Genomic DNA, 19,197 nt, shown 5'->3' with positions numbered 1-19,197 from the left:
GAAAAACGTCGATTTCCGCCACAGCTCGTTACTGCCAATCAGGAAAGCCCGCCCCCGCGTCAGCGCCGTTGGCGCATCTGTACGCGTGCGAGTGAGGTTTCACAGAGGGTGGCCGGTGGAAAACGGAAGAACGGTTAGAGGAACCTAACCTTGTGAATCTTTCCAGTGCTGTGGTCGATTTAAGCGAGAGCATAATAACACGGGCCGCTAAGTTAGTAGGAACTCTGAGCTGGAGCGTTGCTTTGGCTCTCTTCCAGTGCTTGGAAATGACGTAAAGACTTTCTTGAAGCATCATTTGAACAAATTAAGTCCAATTACCAAAAGCACCTGCTGAGATCCTGTAAGATGACATCATGAGTTCTAAAGGAAAGTATGTAGACGAGGACAGACTCAGCTCCACAGCAAATGTAACGATCCTCTAACGATTCTTTAGTAAACTCTGACCTCTAGTAGCATCTACTGTTGCTTGCACTGACTCCCTATTGTCCTGATCAGTATGTTCACAGTTTCTCTTTTTTCTCTTTAGCCACTTTTGAAGATGTAACTTCTCAACTGTCCACGGTAGAATGTCCACAGCCTAATCCCTGAGACCTCTAAACATATTAGGAAGCATGGCAACGGATAAAAGCTACTAGTTAACACAGCCTTAAAATAAGAAGGCTATTCCAGGGGCCCAAGGTAACAGTCTTTAAAACTGATGGGGGCAGGGGGGGCGTCTCAAAAAATTATAAAGGATGATTATAAAGGATGATTAAACAAATACAACCCTGATGGGTTTGAAGACAGAGGAAGGGAGTCATCAGTGGATGGTGGGTGACGTCCAGAAAAACGTAAGGAAACCAGTTTCTCCCCTAAAGCTTTTGTAATGGAATTCAGCCCTGTGAGTTATCAAGATTTTATCGCTGAGAGGTTGCTTAACTATAGAATTTGTAATAATTACTGCTGTCATACAAATAGGGAAACAATGTGTTACTCTTCAGACATCTTACGCAGTCTGGGCATTGTAAGCTATCCATGTGTGCAGTGTGCTGGCTCCTGCTTCAAACTTGAGTAACCTTTTCAAAGGTTAAGTGCTCTAGAATATCTTTTGTTGTTGTTTTGTTTCACAAGGTGAGGTGTTACGTAGCCTAGACTGGCCCTAGACTCAATATGTAATTAAGGCTGGCCTTGAATTCCTGGTCCTGCTGCCTCTGCCTGCCAGGGAAGTGTTATGATTATAGACACAAGCCAGCACACTCAAACATAACTTTACTGTGGACACCATTCATTACCTCACTCCCCCTTTCAGAAGTTACAGTGATGACATTTCATAAGGACAAACATCTGCCATTTAGCAGAGTTCCCCCTCAAATTCATTATTTCATGCTTTCTTCTTTTGGATTATAAATGCCAAATAGAAACTCTTATGCACAGAGAACCAAAGTAATCCTCAATAAACTGACTCATTGGTGAACTATTGATACCCTAGCCCCTAATTCCAAATATCTGTAATTTCCAACGTCTGAATTATGCAACATGGTAAACCTGATAAAACACCTGACACCCTTGCTTGGTTATGAGTTTTATGTCCCAACAGTGTAGTGGAGCCCTTTGGAATAGAGCTGTATCCTATGAGTTGTCATTAGCTGCTTCCATCTCTTGGCCAGTATTAAGTATATTTCATGAATTTTTAAATGCTGGATATTTAAATTTAATGGATGAAATAAACTGTTATTTCCTGCCTGTCTTTATGATTTGTTTTGCTATAAGGAGAATTCTTGTTAGGAATTTTAATATTTTCAACATCTTAACTTACTGTAACAAAAATCACCTAAAAAAACCCCAAGGAGTTTGTACCAGATTCATCTTCCTTTTCTCTCTGATCTTTTCCTTCTTTTTCTCTTACCAATTGCAATTCAATGTGCCACTTTGAGGGTTTGTTAAGTACCCTCTGTATGTGACACAGAGCTCAATAGCAACTCCTAGAATTTGATTGCAAAGAACAAAACAGTTTATTGAGCTGTATTGTGTCTTTCAAAGGGTCTTCAGTTTTCCCATTTCCTTTTATATATCAAAGTTATACCCTCCAAATACTTTACTGTAATAGCTATTAAGATTGAACTAGGCACCTTGGATGGTTATGCTAAAAATAGAGTTCTGGTTCCTGTCCACCTGAAACATTGCTATGTACCAAATTCCATAGTTTATGTTAGAGTTTGTTCTTGATGTTACATATTATACACTGAAAAATGTATAACATTGTACTGTCCAGACAATGATCTACAATAGCCGAAGTCTGGGTTCTGAGTGAATGTTTAAGTACATAGGAAGCCAAAGGAAAAGAATAAATAGCAGATTGGTGGGTGGATGATGGAACGATGGATATAGCACAAACATCCTCAAATTAGTAGCTCAAAAATGTCAGCAGAAATTGACAATGGAAGCCCCATTATGGTGGCCAGCTGAAGTTCCCCGCCGAGAGTCCCAGGCATAGTAGAGTGTCCCTTTAGATAAAGTGAGCTCCCCAAATAAAAAAGAAAAACTAGCCATAGGTAGAGGTAACATCATCAAATTCGGAGGTCCGGCAGAAATCTACTTGGGGAAAGTTGAGGCAGTCAGCTGAAGCAGTTCCTAACCCATTGCTTTCTCTCTGTGGATGAGGGTCACATGGCTAAACACCTGCCTTCTCTTTCACATTTGCAAGTACTTTTATATCATGGGTTAAACAATAGTAACCTCTATTGGAAATGGATTATCTTCTCGATGTTCTCAGGACATGGTGTTTTTACTCTTGAGATGTTTGCTCTGCCTGTCACCAAGTTAGAGAGGCCAGCCTGTACCCAGACAAGGGCCTTCCAGGAACACATGCTTGGTTCTGAAATGTGGGGAGATGGTTTGTCCAAGCACGACCTTTGCTCCCAGAGAGTTTCTCAGTGAGCTCAGACAGCACATGACACTTACTAATATAATGTGTATTGCACCATCATATTATCATCATCATTCCCCTGCCTTGATTCAAAATGTCAACTTGACTGGATTCAGAAGCTCCTAGATTTCTCAAGAACACCTCTGGGTGCGCATGTGAGAGTATTTCCAGACCAACTTCACTAAGAAAGCGATAGAAAATGTTCCCTGAATGCAGGCAGTACCTGTCAATGGGCCAATAGCCAAGATAAGTTACTAGAAGCACAAGAAAAAGTCTGGCAGCAGAATATTCTGTATCTGTTTTCTGGCTATCACTGCAAGGTGTGAGCTGCTTTGCTCACCATGCCCTCCCTGCTGTGACAGACCAAAATTTCTGAACCCCTCAATGAGCATGGCAGACCAAAGACTTTGAAAATGTGAGCCAAAGTAAACCATTCTCCTTTATATGACTTTTATCAGGTATATTTCTTTTTTTTAATGTGAAAATCTTTATTGGATATTTTATTTACATTTCAGATGCCATCTCCTTTCCCCATTTCCCCTCCCTAAAAAACCTCTATCCCATCCCCACTTTTGCTTTTATACTATGTTTTTTAATGTTAATCAAAGGCTTTATAAGTTTGGTATTGCTCAATATCAATCAGAAGTGTAACCCAATACCCAACCTAGATATATCAACTATCTTTGACTGGTGGAGACAGGCAACCATCTACCTCCATGCTCCCCACCCTTGTCACCTAGCTCCTCCTCTCCTTCTCCTCTTCTCCTTACTCCTCCCTACCTTAGCTTCTCCTACATATCATATCAGGTATATTTCAATGAAGAGTAATGATTACATCTGGCAAACACTGGTATCTTTATTTAGTCTCCATAGTGTGGCCACTTCAGAATGCCATATAGTTGGAGTGATACAGTATATAGCCTTTTTAGTCTGATCGTTTTCACATACATATGTATTTGTTGGGGGCCGACTTTTAGCAGAAAGCGGCTATCAGCTTTGCAGCCATCTTGAGCCATATACCCTGACATGAGATTTAAATTACAATAGCCTACAACAGCTGAGAACACTCCGATAATCTTGGTTTAGATACCTTGAGATTAAAGGTGTGTGAGATTAAAGGTGTGTGAGATTAAAGGTGTGTAATTTAAGAGTATGATTTAGAAGTATAGAGATCGGAGTTAGAGACAAGACCTAAGGGCATGATTAAAGGTGTAACTTAGAGGCGTGGCTTAGAAGTAAGACATATAAAATGCAGAGGCAGACAGTAGGATTCAGACATTAGGGAGACACAGCAGAGAGAAGACATTAGGGAGACGAGAGAGAGAGATTCATACACATCAGACATTAGGTAAAATCTGGCCTCACCCTCGCTCTTGCTGAACCCCCGACCTGAAGACCGGAGTGGCAGCTTGGGCCGGGATACAGTGGCCGCCCAAACGTGGGTCGGCCCGGGCCTCAACATTTTGCCTGGGCTGCAACATTTATTTTGGCCACCCCAACTTGGGGCTAGTACGGTCCCCAACATGTATTTAGGTTTCCATCAAGTCTTTTCATGATACCTCATCTTTTACTGCTGATTTAATTAATACACAATGAATATGCAAATGTATGCATAATATATACATATATGTATAATATACATATGTATAATATATACACTACACATACATATATACATACACACATATATTTGTCTACTGAAGAACAAAAATCTTGTTGCTTCCAAGTTCTGGCAATGATGAAAGAATACACATGTGCAGATTTTTGTGTGGACATATGTTTTCTAAATCAGTGCATAAATTTGAAAGGGTGGGATTTCTGTATCTTAGGATAAGATGTGCAATTTTACTAAAAATGGCAAATTCTCTTCTAAGAATTTGTATCTTTTTCCTATTTAAATCAGCTTTTATTCTTCTTTGTATGTATTTTTTAAGATTTATTAATTTTATATATTTGAGTACAGTATCAGTGTCTTCAGACACAGCAGAAGAGGGCATCAGATCCCATTACAGATGGTTGTGAGCCACCATGTGGTTGCTGGTAATTGAACTCAGGACCACTGGAAAAACAGTAATGCTCTTAACTGCAGGGCCATCTATCTAACCCTTTTTGATGTTTTTTTAAGAGTGCAATCTATATTTTTATGACAGTCCTTTATGAGACGTGTGTCTTAAGTGCTTTTTACTAATTCCCTTCCCATTCCCTTTACAGAGTTTTTGAAGGAAAGTTTCAAGAGATCCTATCATTGTACCTTCCTGAAAACAGAAGGTTCTCAGATCTCCCACAAAACACCTGATCAGTTTGGACATTATATTTAGGGAAAACATTTTGAAGTATGCAGCTGTAGAAACAACAAAGGACTTAATGTCAAAAGCCTGTGTCAAGGCTGGTTTAAATAATCTTAGTAATATGCTTAGGGAATCTTATGGAAGAGTTGGGGGAAGGATTGAGGGCCCCGAAGAGGATAGGAACTCCACAGGAAGACCAACGGAGTCAACTAACCCAGAGCCCTGGGAGCTCTCAGAGACTGAACCACCAACCAAAGAGCATACACAGGCTGGACTTAGGCCCCCTTGCACGTATGAAGCAGATGTGCAGCTCAGTCTTCATGTGAGTCCCCAACAACTGTAGCGGGGGCTGTCCCCAAAGTTGTTGCCTGTCTGTGGAATATGTTCTACTAGCTGGGCTGCTTTGTCTGGTCTCAGTGGGAGAGGATGTGTCTATCCCTGCAGAAACTTGATGTGCCAGGGGATATACCTATGGGGGACCCCTTCTCAAAGGAGAGGAGGGGGGAAGGGAGTTGGGGAGAGGGATTGTCGGAGGGAATGACCAGGAGAGGGGCAGAGACCTGGATGTAAAGTGAATAAAAAAAATATATAATCTTGGTTTATAGTAAAGTTGGAGGGGGTAAAAATGGAGAGTCCAAACTTACCTGCACAAAACTTGGAATTCATTGATCCACTGTACTTGATGTAACATCAGGGTTGGAGTCTATGCGTTCCTTTATGTAAAATTGGGAATCCTTTCCTTTCTTTCTCTGCATTTCTCTAGTCTGCCCTCCATTCTGTGGGCTTCAATTGAAGCAGCTCTCTCAATAAGGCAGAAAAAAAATCCCCAATTTTTCATGTCCTAGCAGCTTCCAGGCAAAACCAACTCATTCCTAATGGTCAACAACATTTTAAAAATCACTAAAATTGGATCCAATACTTACCTATAGACCAATCTTGGCAAGCAGAGGGATACAAAAGATGCTGACTGACCAATGTAGGACTACATAACAGGGAGAATTGAAACTCTTCATAAACGGTTCTTCCAGGAGTTTATGAAAGAAATTCATAAGCTCACTATGCAAAGTTAAAACATCCAGAGAGGTGTTAGAATTATGTCAAATACACTGCAAGTGTCTTTAAACTTTTTCCTAATTATAATGACTACCACTGTAAATTTTAGAACTAACATGAATCCAATGGTATTTGGCATGACACTCAAAATGGCTCCTTACTCTTATACTCTGAACCTCCTTCCAATAATTTGAATAGGATAAAAAGCATCAATCCATTGTTCTAAACACCTATCTAAATCCTCTTGTATACTCAACATATTAGTCACTTTTTTTTTTTTTTTTTGCTAAATGGTTAACAAAGAAGCTGTCTTAACTTCTTGTGTCAAAGCAATTGCAGAAGCAGTGGTGCTAGCCATTAATGTAATTAAAGTTGCTATACCAGCAATAATCAAGCCCACTACCCTCTTGCTTCTGCTTAAAGCCTGACTCTGCTGAGCATTGATGCAGCAGATACTGCTGATAAAATTACCATGGCCTGAGGTCAATATTTCTATTTTGGTCAAGCTTCAAGACTGGCATATATAGCTCAATCATGCTAGGCCTTTTTGTCCTGGGAATACTTTTATTCCTGCCCATCATGTTAAAGCTTTTCTTTAACAACATCAACATGTTGGCAGCTAAAGTACATGGCTTGAACCTGAAAATGGACCCCCAGACAGAGTTATTAAATTAACAGTCTAGTAAGCCAAGGACAGGTAATATTCTGCCAGAGCCTTACCAACCTAAGACATAAGTGGATTGCTTTTGATAATGCATATTTTACTATGGGTGAGGAAGACATTCTTGGCAGAACGACCTAAGACAGGATCAGTCTTGTTTATGAAATAAAAAGGGGGGAAGGTGGAGAGTTTTGGGGGCTGCTTGGCAAGAATCTGACATGGGCCAAGGACAAGGAAGTGGGCTTCAGGCAGGAATCTGACATTAGGCTAGAACCAAGAAATAATTTCGGGCAGGAATCTAAATTTTAGTCTAGAACAAGGGAGTAGGCTGCAAACATGAAAGTAACTTTGGGCTAGGATAGGGAAGTAGGCTCAGATGTTTTGGTCATCCTGATAAGCCCTTAGAAACAGTGATCACAGGAGTGTTCTTGAAATTTTGTTTATTGCCTTGCTTGTTCTTTGACTACTGTTTATTGTCTTGCTTGTTCCTTGACTATTTGCATCTAGTGCATTTCTAGTTCCTCAACCTAGAACTGGCCTTAATACTTACATGTAATTAAAATGATATAAAAGCAAAAAGGAGGGGGATGGGATAGGGAGTTTCTAGGGAGGGAAAGGGGGAAAGGGGATGACATACGAAATGTAAATAAATAAAATATCCAATAAACAAAGAAGTTGCATGCATGTGGGAGGTAATTCTTATTTGTCTTTAAATGAATGTTTGAATCCTAATATCAAAAGGGAAAATTGCTTTAAACAAAGCAATAGATGTCCATTTTCTCAGTTGTGATATCTTAGTCAAGTTGCCTATTCTCTTTGACCTCCACCATTTTTAAAACATTATTTAATGTTTAATTATGAGGGGATATGTGTACATGAGTGATGGCATGCAGGGAGGCCATAGGTGCTACATTTGCCTGGAGCTAGAGTTCCAAGCAGATGTAAGTCCCTAGATGTGGTGCTGGGAACTGAACTCAAGTCTTCTGAAAGGAAGTTCTCTTAACCTCTGAGCCATTTTTAAAATTTCCAAGGCCCTGAACCCTTTTTAAAGTCAGTAAATGAGGCTTAGTAACGTTACTACCAGACATATTCCTTGTTCTTAGGAGAATCAAGTTTTCAAGGAAATGTATGAAATATATAAACTATAAAGCAGCATTATAAACGACAGTCTCTACCTTAAGCATTTTATACACCAGAAGTGTTCCTGGTGTGATTAATGCTATGATCACATGATCACAAAGCTTAGTGTGATCTCTCAGGTGAGCTCTCAGGGTTGATCAGATTTGTTAAGTAAATACTTCTGTTTCAATTAGAGAGCCTAAGTGATTTAAATGAGTATCAGATGATTGGAAATTCTGCTTTTCTGTGAATTAACTTACTTTGTATGAGTCAGTTTTGTGCAATAAGCTGGTGTGGGGGATGAAGCACCACAGGCTAAGCTGGCAACTGAACCTCTAGCCCTGAAGAATGAAGAAGACCACAGATGTCATCCTTACACCAAGCTCATTCTGGTGCTGTTGTTTTACTTTTTATGAGTTTGTTACCTTGTCTGCAAGAATAACAAGCATTCTAACTGCTGATCTGTCTCTTCAGCCCCCACTGGGTCCTATTTGAGGGAGCAATATGTCCTGTTTACTTTTTATATTGCTTTTTTTCTTTTCTAAAATTATAATTCTGGACTTGAGTTTTGTACAGGGTGATAAATATGGGTCTATTTGCCTTCTACTACATGCAGAAATCCAGTTAGACCAGCACCATTTGTTGAAGATACTTTCTTTTTTTCCACTGAATGGTTTTGGCTTCTTTGTTAAAGATCAAGTACTCATAGGTGTATGGGTTTATTTCTGGGTCTTCAATTCTATTCCATGGATCAACCTATCTGTTTCTGTACCAATATCATGCAATTTTTATCACTATTGCTCTGTAGTATAGCTTGAGATCAGACTGAAATTAGACTCCACAGAGACCCCTACATAAGTCCTGGACTTTTTTTTTTTTTAAGTTGGGAGACTTTTAATGACTGCTTCTGTTTCCTTAGAGGTTATGGAACTGTTTAGTTTAACCTCTTGATAAAAAAAACTCTAAAGGTTAGAATCCAACAAACTAGACAACCCAATTAAAAATGGAGTACAGAGCTACACAGAGAACTCTCAACAGAGGAATCGCAAATGGCTGAGAAGCACTTAAAGAAATGTTTAACATCCTAAGTCATCAGGGAAATGCGAATTAAAATGACCCTGTCATTCCACCTTACACCAGTCAGAATGGCTAAGAAAGAGGAGGAACACTCCTCCTGGTGGGATTACAAACTTGTACCATTCATTACTCTGGAAATCAATCTGGCAGTTTCTCAGAATATTGGAAATAGTCCTACAGCTCCTGGTCAAATACTCAAAAAATGTTCCATCATACCACAAGGACATGTACTGCACTATGTTCATAGCAGCTTTACTCATAATAGTCAGAAACTGGAAACAACTCAGATGTTCCTCAATGGAAGAACTGATATAGAAAGTGTGGTTCATTTACACAATGGAATACTATTCAGCTATTAGAAACAAGGACTTAATGAATTTTGAAGGCAAATGAATAGAACTAGAAAATATCACCCTGAGTAAGGTAATCCATGTGCATGGTATATACTCATTAATAAGTGGATATTAGCCATAATATACAGGATACCCATGATATACCCCCACAAACTCAAAGAAGTTAAACAAGAAAGAAGGCCCAAGAGAGGATGCTTAAATCTCACTTAGAAGGGAGAATAAAATAGGCATAGGAGACAGAGGGGTCAGAGGAAGGGAGAGAGTTGAGTGGGAGAATTATTCCAATGCTCAGCTTTCCTTTTAAATACACTTATTTAAAACAAACTATGGTACATCAATCCTACCTCATTTAAAACTGCTAAAAGAAGAAAGAAACAGCCTTTATTTCCTACTTAGCCTTCAAAGTGTTTTAGTTGACAAGTAGGAAAATTTTCAAATATCCATCAAATCAAAAGGTGAGACTCTAACTGTGGAACGCCTCATTCTATTATTGGATGAAGTTGGCGATGGGAGAAAAACGGGGCTTTACTCGTGATAAATTGACAGGTGGAAAATGGAGGGCTTTCACCCCATTCCAGCCAGCCACAGGCCTTAGGTATAAAGCGCTTACGTAGGGGTCTCTGTGGAGTCTGATGTCAGCCACAGCCAGGTGAGCACTGCAATGGTCCTTCAGTTTTGTAATAAATTCCTGAAAGGCTGCTGATTAAGAGGTCACATGATGGATGTTCCTTCCTGTTTGCTTTTATTCTTTCCACTCAAGGATGACAGCAGTGATTCATTATTTTGAGAGGGAGACATAGGACAGAAAAAAAAAAAAAAAAAAAACCAGAGTGAAAGACAGACTGACGCTAGGAGACTTAATCCATTCATTTCCTTCCATCCCCCACTGCTGGTGTGTTCCATCACATATGGGGTGAAGGCAGAGAGGCTCATCCTGTGGCACAGGGACTTAATGGTGGCATCTCAGTGTGTAGAACAAAAAGATCTGCCAGTCAAAACTGTTTAAAGGACAAAGTTCTATTTTTTTCTAATGTCTCCTGACATTGGCTTCCTTGTATAGCTCTTTGTTTAATTCTTTCCTTAGGTAGAGCATCATCCACTGCAACAATACATCTCACAGCACAACTGGCCTATGCAAATGATTCAGGACAGACTCAGTGAGAGCTTCCCCCACACCATGATTTAAACCTCTCACTTAGACTAAACGTGGAGTCATCGCCCATGTCCTTGACTTAGATGTGCATTTCCTACAGGACTAAAGAGACATTTTTCCCTAAGCTGTCTGGAATATACATACAAGAGTCAGCTTCAGTGTAATCACTATATTAGTCTGGGTTCTCAAGAGTAACTGAACTTATAGAATGAATCTATATCTAAATATAGATTTATAAGTTATAAATTTATCATTTATAAATATATATAGGATTTATTAGAATGACATACAGGCTGCAGTTCAGCTAACTCAACAATGGCTGACTGTGAATGGAAAGTCCAAGAATCTAGAAGTTGCTCAGCCCATGAGGAAGTCTTAGCTGGCCTTTAATATACACTGGAATCTCGAAGAAGTAGACTCTAATGCCAGTGAAGGAATGGACTTGCTAGCAAGGTGAGGACAATCAGGTGAAGAGTAAAACCTTCCTTCTTTTATGCCCTTATATAAACCTCCAGCAGAAGGTGAGGCCCGGATTAGAAGTGGGTTTTCCCAGCTCAAATGATCTTGATTAAAAGTATGTCTTCCCACCTCAAGATTGGTATTAATGGTGTGTCTCTTCCAGCTCAAATTTTCTTTCCATGTTGGGGTTTTAGTTAACTTCTGATGTGATCAAGCTGACAACTAAGACTAGCCATCACAGTAATATGTTGCTCCTTAAGATGCTGTTAAAATAACTAATGTCATTCAGTTTGGGAGAAACAGCTCTCCTCATTAAGCTTCCTCTGTATTGATTTAAAAAAAAATCCCTTGGACACAGCCATTTTGGGATTTATGGGTGAAATTAGAGCTTCCATGTGCCACGTTATATCTTTAGACCTATCTGAATGACAAATCTTGATGTTAAATAACAATATCGATTTTATACAGATCAAATCCATCTATGTAGGAAATTATATCTCTGGGTCTTGCTTTCAAGGATATCCTATTATACATCTTCCCAACGAATGTGGGGAAAGCCAGGACTACAAAGTCGTTCGTGTAGCCACAGAGTACCTTAGGGTACTAACCACCTAATTACTGCCATAAGTACCCAGTTTTTCTCAATCCAATCATGGACCTGTGAAATCAGGAATCAATCAAAACAATCAAGTACAACTGGACCATAAGTCATAGGGGTGGTTAGGTTATCCCACAATAGATTGGAGCCTTCTGATTTACATATTCCAAGGTAGGTGCAAGCCAGATAAATTGATTCCAAAATTGAAAATATCCTTCTTTGTATCTGTGGTTACTCTCTAGGTCTTTGGGAAGATATTATGTAGATTTATCTAACTGAAATTTAGTAATAGTCTGTGCCTTGAAATTGGTATCTTCTAAGGAGAAAAGTTCTCTGGCCAGGTTGTTTTAGAGTATCATTTGTGCACCATCAGATAATACTAGCACAAACAATGTCTCAAAGCAAATGCTTATTCTGCTTCTGGTGTCATATTAGTGACTATAATGTTATCCAATCATTATCATGGTAATACTCCAAATATCTAACAAGTGTCTTTTACAATGTATTGGCATGATGTTGGGCCCAACTGAAAAGTAAATTTAATTCTTTCGACAATAGGCTTCATATCATCATCATAAACGACACTAATGTAAGTGGTTTCATTGATTGAAATAAATCTTATTGTTTGGGTTTTTTTATTTCTTTCTTTTTTATCGGATATTTTATTTAAATTTCAGATGCCATCCCCTTTCCCCAATTCCCCTCCCTAGAAAACCTCTATCCCATGCCCCCTTTTCCTTTTTGCTTTTATACAATTTTTTTAAAATGTTAAGCAAAGGCTTTATAAGTTTGGTGATGCTCAGTCAGAAGTGTAACCCAATATGTTTGGGTATTTTTTTAAAGTAGCTTTTGGGGTTACTAGGTTAGTTCAAAGAGATGGTGGATATTGTTTGTAATTGCCCTCCTCTCTTAAATTCCAGTGCTTGCTTAAGTGGTCAGAAGGAGCTGGTAGCCTACCTCATCAGGTGTCACACCAACAGAAGAATGAATGGTTGGTACAATGTCAAAGATCCTACTCATTTAAGAAGTTACTTTTCTCTTTTCCTTGTAATTCTTCAGAAGTATTTCATCTCTGGGACAATTGCAATGACATGCCTTACAGATATAGTCGACCTGTGAGAAATAAGTGTTATCCATAGAGGTTTACACAATACCTGAAGTTTGAACATAGGCTTTAATGAGGCTTCCAAAACTTAGAACCAAAAAAAGAAGCATTAACCGTAAAAGCAAAACAAACAGAAAGAGATTCATACCAAAACACTCAAGGTCTGGAAAGGCGATTTTATAATGCCCCCCCCCCTTTAATGTCTACGATACATTGGCCTGTGAAAGCTAGACAACTGATTTATAAACTTGGAAGGTTTTGGGTGTCTTTACTGGTATAGCCTCTCAGGAAGCTCCGGTGGTCATCATTAGATCTCTGTGAACCTCTCTGTGTGTAATGGAGGTTCTTTGGCCTTGAGACAACCCTTTTGCTTAGTCCTGATAAAATGTACTGGACGTGATTTCTAGTCAGCTCTCCCTCTATTGTTGTAGGATTTCCATGTGACCTTGGTGGAAGGACTGCCTTTTTGCTGCCGAAGTACTGACAGGGACCTTCAGATGAAGTTTATGGACTTTCTCTCTGGCTTTATTTGTTACTGTATTCTTCTGTCCTCTCATAGGGTGACATTTCTGGAGGTCTAAGCATTGGCAATTGGAAGGGTAATATGTAGCAAGCAAACAAAGGAAACAGACGTGGATTTTAAAAAGCTTAGTCATTTGTGCAGGATCCTGTCAACTAGAAGGTTGTTATTCCAGTTAAATATATCAATAGTAGAAAGTGGGTTGTATACTCACACTATATATATTCAGCTACTTATCCGTGGGTATTTGCTCCTGTTGACTGGCATACTGAAAATTGCCTGTTCCCAGTGCAGCTTCTTTGAATCTTGTTCCTTGTTGGGTCCAGGGAGGAGAAGCTCTATCCAGTGTTCTGATGACCTCAGAGCACACTTCAGACCGTGTTCTACTTAGCAGTACTATCTATGTTTTGTCCTGCCCCTCTGTAATGTGTGGACATGTGACAGGGAGGTTAAGGTAAGGGATTAAGCCTGACTTCATCTTCTTCGTTCTCCATTTTACTAGATGATAGTATCCATTTTCCCATCCTTTGAACCATAACAAAATTCTATTTAACACTTTCTTGTTTTGATTGAGTAGCATGAAGCCTTTCACATGAAGGAACTATTCTCCCCACCCCATCCCACCCCCTTTTCGAAGAATAGGTCTAACTCTAGAGTGCCATAATAGAGTCCTTTACCAAGCCTTCTTCTTCAGACCTCCACAGTGAGACTAGGCACTGATGCAGTTTAAAGCCATCATTTCTGTCATGACACTGTAGCTGTTCTCAGCCCACTTGTTCAAAATTAAACCCAGAGGATTCTCACTGGGAATGGATGATATGTTTCCCATCATGCAGCAACACAGAAACAACAACAGAGAGACACCAGCAGCAAACAGAAACCAGAACAGGTAAAGCCCTCAGTCTCATCCTTCCCCACAAAGAAAAGGGAAAGAGAACCAAGAAGGAGGTGAAGAGAGTCCTTGAGTAAGATGTCCAAGTAACTAAGCCAACTCCAGAGTCAGCCAGTTGATTTTCCTGGGCCTTTGCTCACTCCATCACAGTGTGAAAGGCATCCAACTTCAAGGAACTGGGGACAAGACTAAGGATCCCTGACAGCTGTGGGAACTAATGGCCATATGGGCATACTTCCCCCCCCGACCCCCGTCTAAGGATGCCCCTGGCTGGCCAGCCAAATTTGTAATCATGAGAAGTCCACTCTTCTGCAACCAATAAAAACTCAAGAGACAAGGTGACAGGAAAAGAATCAACTTTGTTGACAAACAAGCTAGTGGATATAAAATAGAAGGCTCACATCCAAATGCCAGAAAAAATTCATTATGTCTAGTAGTAATTATCTCAGTGTGTTTCAGTGTCTTCAGGTCACAAACTTTCAGATCTCTCTGGTCCCTGAATACAGATTACTGATCAGGAAGCCCAATGACTGGTATCTGGGGGTTTGTTCTTTGATGTTTTCTCATGTTCTTTTCAGGCAAGGCTGCCTGTATTGGTTAATGATTTGAAGAACGGGGCAAAACAAAAGGACAGGCAGACTTGCTAGTGCTGAGAACAAGGTGAGCTTATTCACTGCCTTCAAAAACTCAATTTCGTTTTTAGATGTTTATCTACTCTTTATTTTACATTTAAGTATGTTTGCTTGGGTGTGTCTGTGTGTATGTGTGTTCACCACATACATGCAGGTGCCCACCGAATCCAGAGAGCACATCAGATCCTCTAGAACTAGAGTTATAGGTGGTTATGAGCTACCTTATGTAAATGCTGGGAACCAAACCTGTATCCTTTGCAAGAGCAGAAAGTGTTCTTAACGCCAGCCCCTTGATTTCTTTCTAATATGATGTGGCCAATAATACAGAGAGTCCAGGTTTCCAGTCCATTTTTGTTTAAAAGAATGTCAGTGGGTCAAATAATTTCAAAACTATTACCCTAGACTTTGACCTTCCTCTGAGTTTCTTGTCAGCATCTTTTGATCTATTTTATGAAAGCACTATCTCTAAAGTGAGCTATTCACTTACCTTCATCTTGGAGGACTTTTTTCTAGACTACTCATTTTTTTACTAAGTGAAAAGGAATAATTTAGCTTTATTGATGGTTGAAGACTTCAAAATGTTGTATTTCCTTGTAAGGTTTCAGAAAAGTATCTTGTTATGTGTGCCAGGGATGAGGAAGTGAGTTGTTGGTTCACTAAAGTGTTAACTAAGCACAGTCTGTCATATCTCATGATGACCTTGGTAGAATCAATGGCTACTGAAGGGGGTTGTCAGGCCTGCTGTCCTCGGTGCCATCTTAACCTCCAACTACTCTGCTATCACTGAGAGCCACTGTTCTGCACTCCCTGAGTTAACTGCTTTCCAGTAGGATTTTGTCAAAGGAAGAACTGGTAGAGAGAGAAGGTTGGGAGATGGGAATGGAAACATAAATGGGAAATCAAGACATCTCTTCCCTTTGCCTCATGAGGCAGCTAGAGTAGTGAGTGGATCTGCATCCAGCTTCAGGTCCCCATGGAGAGTCCTCCTATGATTCCAACTACAAGTGCATGCGCCAGGTCCCAGTGGGGTGAAGAAACACCTATTGTTGTTTGAAAGTGGAAAGTATAATACAAAAAAATTCCTATTCCGGACAATGAGGTGATGCAGGATTATCTGGTAAGGAATAAAGAGACCTGGCACTGCAAGTATTGCTGATATAGGGAACAGCCATAGCCACTGGCTGAGATACTGCCTTCAGTAAGGTCCCACTTGATCCCACCAAGGCTAATATCAAGATTTTGTGGGAAATTAACCATGGCTTACTGAACAAAAGAAAAGTTCTCTGAGGTACCATGCCCTAAGAACTCCTAGAATACTGAGGGAAGTCACCTACAAGGACGTGCCACTGTGACTCATTAAAAGGCTGCACTGAGGAATGTATACAGAAACTGCCCACGAGGTGGTAGTAGGTCCAACAACCTAGGAAACATCACAATGCCCTTCAGGAGCTGAATGCCAAGGAAGCCAGGGAGCTCAAGAGTCAACACACCTTACCCAATCAAATCAAGAAGAGAGATGAGCAAAACCCTTCCTCCTGCAGTGTTTCTGCAGCGCCCCCTGCTGACAAGGTTTAGCATGCTACCTCACTTTTTATACTAGTTTATTTTTACCCTGTGACACATTACCACAATCTCTGTGGCTTAACACAAATTTATCTTCTCACAGCGTCTATGGCTTAGGAATCTCAGTCACTGTCATTATTTTCTGCTAAGTATCTCACAAGGATCAAAGGTGGAAGAGGGACCCGTGCCTGTCAGAGGCTCAACTAGAACAGGATGTTTCCAAGAGGTGATCAGGAGAAATCTTTTCCATCCAGGCCCAGGACTGGAATCAGCACTTTCTTAACTGGCTGCTGTCTTGCAACGTGAATCCCCATCCCCATCCCCCACCCAGGCCCTTTACACTGTGTGTCACCTCTCCTCAGAACAGGCCAGTCTAATCAGAGAAGCGTCCATTTAAGCTAGATCCACACAGGAAGATCACCCTAGATGAATTCAGACCTAACTGGTCTCACGCATGTTATCATCATTGAAGTAGCCCAATCTATCATATTCAGAGATGTGTGCATGCACACGCACACGTGGGTGCACATGCGGGTGGCACTACAAGGGTTGCACAGGGTGGAGATGCCAGACACAAGACTCTCCAGAAAGTAGATCATGTCTGCTAGTAATAAAGCATAAACTTGAAGTGAAGAAGCAACAAACTGGCAATGGGCACACCAAATACCATCCAGGTCCTGGGTCCCAGATTCTATATTCATGCTGCCAAGGAGGTCCTTGTCCTCTCCGTAGCATCTCATCTCGAGGTTAGTTGCCCCTTGTCTTTTTTTTTTTCCCCCAAAAGTGCTTCAAAAAGCACACAACTGGAGCCAGTCATATATTCTGCTCGCAACTGCATCCTCCAAGTATCTCCAAGACCTTTTTCTTCTGTGGATGTTCTGCCCCAGCTTACCAGCAGCATATATGCTGACGATTGCACTACTAGTGTGCTGCTTACTACCAGCAATGAGGTCCTCACTGCTAGCTTGCCTGAGGGCTGCTAGCATAGCATGAATCCAACCAACCTAGATGCAATTCCCTTGGAAACAGATTCGAAGGCCAGAGTTTCATGCAGGTTTATTGACAGATATTTTCAGGGGTATACCTGTAAGGAACTGAAGAAAGTAGGACTTGGTGGTAGAGCGCTAAGCTGCTTAGCAGTTACATGAGAGACACTGCCTGGTCCTGAGGAAAGGTCTAGATCTGTAAAGACTCTTTACATAGTCTCAAATAAATGTAAGGATCCAGCCTTTGCACACTTTTGTACTGCATCCCTTTAGTCAGGATCTCAGCTCTGTGAATCAGCAGCAGCCAGGTGGGGCAGCTACAGAAGTTAGTCCCTCTGTGTCAATGGGAAGCCTCTAGCAGCACACCTGAGCACACTGACTGATCGATACTCACCCTAAGATTCTAGATCAGTCAGTAAACAGAGTCACAAGCCAAGGGAACAAAACTCACCAAAGCCATCCAAAAAGAGACCTTCAGCTTTGCAGTAAAGAAGTTGACCGTTAGTTATGAAAGTTAAATACATTTTTAAAAACAAAGACAGATTTCAAAACAACTGAATTATTGACCACAAAGACAACAAATAGACAAACTGAGTCTGTTCATGCCATGGAGTGAGCTATAGTATTGAGAGGGTCAGTTGCCGGTTCATAGAACATGAATTATTTTCAAATTTGTGATAATTCACTTTGTTATGCTTCCATTTACAAGATGCTCTGGACCTGGCAAAACCTATCTAGAGTGATAGGAAGCAGGTCAGCATTTGCCTGGGCTGGAGAGAAGGTAGGCTGATTTATCTAAGGCACAAGGAAACATTTTATCTTTATGTTTTAATGTTTTAGATCTTGGTAGTGGATTTATTTCAGATTAAAACAAAGCCTAGAGGCAGAGATTTGAAGAGGCAGAGATTCATTTGACTGTGGTTCTAAGAAAGAATGTCTAAGTGGGGTGATAAGGGTTTTGGATAATGAGTTGAATTCTGATAACCAGAAGAGGATAAATGTGGTAAAATACATGTAAGATTTACCGTCTGTCTTAGTTTGGGGTTTATTGCCATAAAGAGACACCATGACCATGGCAACTCTTATAAAGGAAAGCATTTCACTGGGGCTGGGTGGGAAGTGTGGCAGTATGTAGATGACATGGTGCCACCAGAGGAGCCAAGAGTTCTACATCTTGATTCACAAGCAGCAGAAGGAGACTTTATGCTACACTGGGAATAACTTGAGCATAAGAGACCTCAAAGCCTGTCCCCACAGTGACACACATCTCCAACAAGGCCACACCAACTCTAACAAGGCCATACCTCCAAATAATGTCACTCCCTATGGGCCAAGCATTCACACACATGAGTCTAGGGGACCATACCTATTCAAACCACCACTACAACAGTTTAGCCACTTTTTTAAGTGTAACCATTTTGGTCCAGGTAAGGTACTTACCTGTTTCCTATCTAACCATCTACCCTCTGCATCCTACAAGCAAATCCACATGCCATCTCTGAATTATTTCCCCATCTTCAAGAATCCTTGCATTACTTACTTAGCTTATTTAATGTAAAACTTTGTTTCATCCACTAGGATCCTTCTGAATCTTCAACTTCCAGATGAAGAGCTCCACACAGCTTTCTTAAATCTGACAATCTGAACACACTGTTCACATCTGCAGTTCACTCCGCTCCCTGATACATTCTGTTCCCTGCTCTAGGAGTCAAAGTCTTTAGATAAAGAACTTAATCTATTTATTTATGTGCACTACTTGCCCATCCTTTATCTAAATATTTGACAGATGAATAGTTTGATCTTTGTAAGAACCTTTATAGAAGACAGGATAAG

General features: G+C 40.4%; 1 long non-coding RNA gene across 3 annotated transcripts; it reads left to right on the top strand.

The window, feature by feature from the left end:
• The first annotated feature begins 119 nt into the window (after window positions 1-119).
• Window positions 120-19,128, top strand: LOC143441412 (uncharacterized). 3 transcript variants are annotated; one of them, XR_013108782.1, is made up of 5 exons: window positions 120-370; window positions 527-678; window positions 12,587-12,657; window positions 14,762-14,843; window positions 18,943-19,128. It is a non-coding gene; the product is annotated as an uncharacterized LOC143441412 (long non-coding RNA). The 3 variants fall into 3 exon arrangements; XR_013108780.1 differs by having other exon boundaries at window positions 120-678; XR_013108781.1 differs by lacking the exon at window positions 14,762-14,843 and having other exon boundaries at window positions 120-678.
• Window positions 19,129-19,197: the final 69 nt, after the last annotated feature.

The sequence above is a fragment of the Arvicanthis niloticus genome, chromosome 2 (assembly GCF_011762505.2).
Source record: "Arvicanthis niloticus isolate mArvNil1 chromosome 2, mArvNil1.pat.X, whole genome shotgun sequence".
Lineage (NCBI taxonomy): Eukaryota > Metazoa > Chordata > Mammalia > Rodentia > Muridae > Arvicanthis > Arvicanthis niloticus.
Note: the sequence above shows the minus strand (reverse complement) of the source record. Positions and strands in the feature narration are given on the sequence as shown.